Source organism: Sander lucioperca, chromosome 4 (assembly GCF_008315115.2).
Source record: "Sander lucioperca isolate FBNREF2018 chromosome 4, SLUC_FBN_1.2, whole genome shotgun sequence".
NCBI lineage: Eukaryota > Metazoa > Chordata > Actinopteri > Perciformes > Percidae > Sander > Sander lucioperca.
Window position 1 is genome coordinate 32,637,968 of NC_050176.1, and position 6,249 is coordinate 32,644,216.

Consider the following 6,249-nt stretch of genomic DNA (forward strand, 5'->3'; position numbering starts at 1 on the left):
TCACGAAAACGAGGCTTTCACCGGAGCAGTCTTACGTTATTTCCGAACCACTCTTTTCGTTTCAAAATCGGAAATCAAATGAACGAAAAAGTACACGGGCCCAATCACAGTTCACTGTTGTTGCATGGAATGTCGTTTGTGTTTAGCTTACATCAGTTTCTGTCATCTAATGTGAAACAGAGGCTATACCGTGCGTTCATGGACATCGGAAAAACGTTTTTCCGAGTGAAAACGTCATCATTCACGTCCCTTCCTGTCGGAATCAGAGGTGGGAAACTCGGGCCAGATTTTGCTAACCGAGTTTCCGAGTTGGTAGTCACATCTGAAGTGGATAAAGATGGTCATTGGATAGCTGTAGTAGTTAAATTAGAAGGGGCATTTGCAATCTTAATATCTATGGGTTCAATACGATTAGCCAAAACAAAAGAATTCTGGGAATGCTGACTGAAATTATTGCAGATTATAACAAAATGTATGGTATAAGGTTTACACTAATAGGTGGGGATTTTAATATGGTACCGGATGAGTGGTCCGATAGGTGTCCTTCAATTTACAATGACTTCCACTATAATACTGTTCTGAAGGAATTCATACAGGTTAATTCACTCATTGACATCTGGAGGGGAAAAAAACCTTTTATGAGACAGTTTTCTTGGATAAAACCTAATGGGAGATCAAGATCGAGAATAGATCTTTGGTTGGTCACTTCAGAAATAATAAGTGCTGTGACAGATGTTTCAATATCTGCTGCTCCTTTAACAGATCATTGTGTAATTGGCATTACAATGAAACCAGGAAGCGATCATAAATTTAGGAAGAATTATTGGAAGTTTAATGCGGACTTATTGAATGTAGAAGAATATGTTGAGGAAGTGAAGGCTTTAATAGGGGAAATTAAGGGCGATGTGGAGGTAGATACATGCTGTAAGAAATGTGAATACTTTAAACACAAGGTTAGATGTCTGTCGTTAAAGTATAGTAAAATTAGAGGGCAACAACAAAGGGAAAATGAATGGAAACTAGTTCAAGAAATTAATGAATTTAGTAGAAAAGCTGATTTATCAGAAGAAGATACAGCAATGTTAGTAAGTTTACAAGCCAAGATAAGGTATTTGTCCAGAGAGCAGAAGGGGCTTATGTCAGATCCAGGGCTAAATGGATAGAACAAGGGGAAAAGAATACTTCTTATTTTTTCGGTCTTGAAAGAAGGAGACAAGAAAGAAAGAAAATAAATGTTTTGATGATCAATAATACAGAATGCTCTGACACAAAAGCAATATATGAAAATATTTATGATTTCTTCTCTAAACTGTACTCTTCATCCTATTCAGAGGAGGAGTCATTATCATTTCTGGAAAGCGTTAAACAACATATACCTCAAATTGAGGAGGGGTTCAAAGCATGATGTGACGCTGAGATTAATTTGAAAGAATTGGATATAGCATTAAAGCAAATGTCAGGAAAATCCCCGGGTCAGGATGGATTAACTTCAAATTTTTATAAATTTTTCTGGGAAGATATAAAAGAATTATTTACTGCCCTAAAGGAATGTATTAAAAACATTTACTAGCAACTATGAAACAAGGTATTATTACTCTATTAACTAAAGCTGGCAAGGACAAAAGATACATTGATAACTTGAGACCAATTACTTTATTAAATGTGGATTACAAATTACTTACTAAGGTTATGGCTAATAGGTTGAAAGATGGTATAGAACAGATAATAAGCACAACTCAATTGGGGTTTCTCAAAGAAAGATCCATTCACAATAACATTAGACTGGTCCTTGACCTACTAGATTATAACAACTGGATTGACGACAGGGGCCATTTTTAGATTTTTACAAAGCTTTTGATTCAATGGAACATGCATTTATTCTGAGATCTTTAGAGTATTTTGGTTTTGGCTCAGAATTTATTAAGGTCATAAATATGTTATATAAGGACAGTAATAGCTCAGTTTCTCTCCACCAGGGAACAACTAGAAGGTTTGAGGTTAAAAGAGGTATTCAACAGGGTTGCCCCTGTTCGCCGTTATTATTTATTTTAGTGGCAATACACAAAAAACAGTCCGGATATAGAGCTTTTAAATGTGCTAGGTAATCGCCTATTTATTTCTCAGCTGGCAGATGATTCTACCTTATTCCTCAAGAAGTCTGAACAGATCCCTCTGGTGATTAAGAGAATAGAGAGATTCTTCAAAGCGTCAGGTTTATGTTTAAATCTTAAGAAATGTGAACTAATGGCTATACATGACCACCCGCTTGTAGATTTGTATAATATTCCTGTTAAGAATGAAGTGAAATACTTAGGGGTAGTAATAACAAAAGATAGGAAAATTAGAGAAGAACTAAATATTGAGGTTGGTATAAAGAAAACCAAAGCTATACTTAATTCTTGGTTACAGAGGGATCTGTCTATTTTTGGTCGAGTTTTAATTACTAAAATTTAATCACTATCTAGAGTTATGTACCCTGCATTCTCTCTTGCCATCCCTAATGAATCAAACTAATTTCAAATTTATTTGGAAAAACAGACATAATTATCTGAGAAAAGGTGATGCAGTGAAAACCTTAGAAGAAGGGGGTTTAAATGTGATCAACTATGAAGCAATGAACGGAGTGATAAAACTGAGGTGGCTACAAAATATTACATTCCTTCTAAGATTTTTGACAAATGTGGTGGGATAGACTTTCTTTTAAGATGTGATTTTAATGTTACCAACCTGTCAAGCTGTCTAGATGCCATGAGCAGGTCCTCTTATACTGGAAAATGATTTATAAACACAACTTTACTCCACATAGTTCCCCAATATGGAATAATCGGTGCATCCTTTACAAAGGGAAATCGTTATGTTATGGTGATTGGGTTGAGAGAGGTGTCTGGTCTATTCTACATTTGATGGATTTAAGTGGGACTTTTTGGAGTATGATGAATTCATTAGTAAATTGTATGTGAAGTGTACCCAAAAACAATATTCAGTAGTCATTAAAGCAATTCCACAGGCAATGGTGAATTTGGTTAAAGGCATGTTGCAGTATGACGCAGTAGTACCACGCATGCCTTCTCTGTTTATAGAGGACCGTGATTTTAAGGTGGCAAAATGCACAAATTTATAAGGGGTGCCCTTACATCTGTATTATTTCCTTTACCGTTGAAAAGAAACAACTTACTTCAAGTCTATCCTGAAGAGATTGTAAGGAGAATAAGAACCAGATACCTCACTCTTCCTGTTTCACAGAAAGCAAAAGAAACTCATTTTAAAGTGTTGAATGATATCTATCCATGTAATTGGTTTCTTAAACAAAGATTTAACATTGACGAGAATAACTGTACTTTTTGTGATTCAGATATAGAAACCTTAGAACATTTATTTTTTGAGTGTAATGTAACCAAACCTTTTTTGGGATTTGATCAGTAATTGGATTTCTGAAAAGGATTCAGAAGCACCGTCTTTGAGTTATGGGGACATTAAATTGGGAGTGTTAATGGAGGACACAAAAAGGGACCAGATGTATAACACCTTGATTATTTTAGCTAAACAGTTTATCCACAAATGCAGATTTTTGAAGGTGAGACCCTTATTTTGTGTGTTCATGAATGAGCTACGCATTTATAAGAAATCTTTGAAATGTATAAAAACTAAACAAGCAGTGAATGTGCTACAGATCATACAAGTATTGGTTGTGGACTAGACCTCTATTTATTTATTTATTTACTTTTCTGTCTTTTCTTTTTTCTTTATAATTCAAGTTGTTTCTTTGTTATAGTTGGATACCTAGTCTGTATTTGGTACTCCATGTATTAATTGTCAAACGAAGTTTGTAATGGCCTGAATTTGTTAAATAAAGATTTGTGACGCGTTGTTGACAACTGACGTTTGATGTAGGCGACTTTGGTTCACTAAACATATTTCAATGACAATAAACTGTTTATTGTGGACAAACGCCTCTGCTGAGGAACATACACAGACATAACATGTTTCAAATTATTCATAAATAGGCCTATGTATAAAAAAACAACAACACCTTATCCGTGTCCTTTCCCGTTCGTTGTCCTGCAGATAACACAAACACCTGACGATGTGCTGTTTGTATGCTCGCATAAGAAAACAGCAGCAAATTATTGTGGCCTCCATGTTTTCACCAGGTGTTCACCACCTGATGCTCTAGGCTACGGCCAACAGTTGGTGGCAGTCATGCAACAAGTTGTTATGCCAAACGCCAATATAACAGAAGAAGAAGAAGAGCTTGATGTCAAGCACCGCCTTCCCGCAGACTGCACGCGAGATGCTCCCATAGACAGTATATAAAAGGGATGCTCCTCAAAGTTTGGGCTCTTAATACATCCATGCTAACGCTAAACCATAATGGACAATTCCGCTTCCAACCGGTAGGGGGACCGAAGCGGGAAATGTTCTCTAGTGTTACGAGGAAAAAAATCCTGTTTAGTTTTTCTAAAACAAACAAGGATTGAAAATGCATCTTCAATTACGCTAGTTTAGACAAACTGCCTCGAGGGAAACCATGTGAAATAAACTTAGTTGATCTCCAGTTTGTCAAGTACAACACAAGAGCCTCAGGTCCTGTGTAAACAGAACATGGGCTGTAGTAAAAGTAGGCCTACCAATAAGACCATGTAAAAATACTCCATTACAGGTAAAAGTCTTATCAGGGAAATGTACTTAAAAATTATCAAAAGCAAAAGTACTCTGCAATACTGATGCATCAACATGTAATTAAAGTTCTGAAACACAAATTAGTTTTTACTTTTTTTTTTTTTTAATCTTTTTTAATGAAATATAAATAAACACTAACTAAATAGACCTACTGTAACTAGACACTGCTGTTTTGTAACAGGTCACAAGCCTTAACATTGGGAACCACTACTGTAATCTTAAACTATGTATTGTATTTTAAACACTTTGTGTTTCTTTATATAAAATCTTAATCTGTAACTAAAACTGTCAAATAAAAGTAGTGCAGTAAAAAGTTGAATACTTCTCTCTGCAATGTAGTGGAGTAGAAGTATAAAGTAGCATAAAACGGAAATACTCAAGTAAAGTATGAATACCTCTAAATGTGTACTACTGGCTGTATGTAAGGAGGTTTCCTCATTTCTGGTTTGTCAGGAACTTGTCACCTCCTCTCTAGAAAACCTTCATGTCGCATTCGTGATCATAGATAGACCTTTGCTTGTCAATGTGCTCGCTATATTTGGACACTGCCTCAGATAATAACCAGGTGAATAATACATTTACAATTAATGTATCTATACAGTGTGGCTGGCTGAAGGAGTGGAGATCCAGCAGGGTGCTTGTCATATGGGCAGGGCTGTGTGGAAACATGGCAGACAAGATGTTTTTCTACATAACAAGTTTTCAGACTGCTTTCAGGGCTTTTAGGCGTGGTTTACCAAAACCAAGTGTGAACTACATAATCGGCCTCCTCTTCCCCCAGAGGCTCGGTGGTCAAATAGTTGAACTGCTTGGACAAGTTGCCTGGCTTGTTAAGTGTAAAACAAACACAAATGTCTTCATAAACACAGTTGTTGGTTTGTTCATGCAGTCTCCACATGTGCATTGACAAAATTAGTTTTCTCAGAGGAACTTTTTATGACAAATGCAGCCAGACACGTATTGTTTAAGGTTGCCTCTACTGGCCTCCCTTCAGGTTAAATTGACTTGGTTTAGAAGATTTTGTGGCCTTTTGGAAATTTGGGGGCATAGAGGCTAAATCCAACTATATTGGTTGAAGATTTGCTGTTTGTATACTGTCCAAAACGTTATATTTTAGTTGTAAAGTATTATCTGTTTTTCAGCGATTACTGAAGGACTGGACCCAGATGAATTATTCTCAGGGAACTGGACGACTTCTGGAGAGCCTCATTTTTTAGGTTCTGGTGACAGAGTTTGGAGAAAAGGGGAGAGTGTCATACTGTATTTGGAACTGATCAGAAAAATATTTTCTCAAGTGGGAGAAAGTTTATTTCTTGAATAAATCTGTAAGCGAAAGGATGAGTTTAAAGCATGTTGATCCATGTGGGAGTTGTTCTTTTGTACTTTTCTCTTAGTATTGATTTTGTTTCTTCATTTCAACAAAAGCCACTTTGTGTGTGACTTTTGTTTCTTTTTGTGTGGAAATGGGAAATTGGAGAAGTTGTGTGAGTTGTAGTACTGTATTTTTTCTAGTTTAGTGTTGATGATCAATGTCTAGTATTATTTGTCACAAAAGGGCTGCGTATAAAA

General features: G+C 36.0%; 1 protein-coding gene across 1 annotated transcript in view; it reads right to left on the reverse strand.

The window, feature by feature from the left end:
• LOC116034220 (dynein heavy chain 8, axonemal-like) overlaps positions 1 to 6,249 on the reverse strand; it is a 58,966-nt gene that overhangs the window by 44,648 nt on the left and 8,069 nt on the right. The window contains exon 2 of the mRNA XM_036000078.1: positions 4,267 to 4,269. The gene's annotated coding sequence lies outside the window, so the exon portion shown is untranslated. The remainder of the gene's footprint in view (positions 1 to 4,266; positions 4,270 to 6,249) is intronic.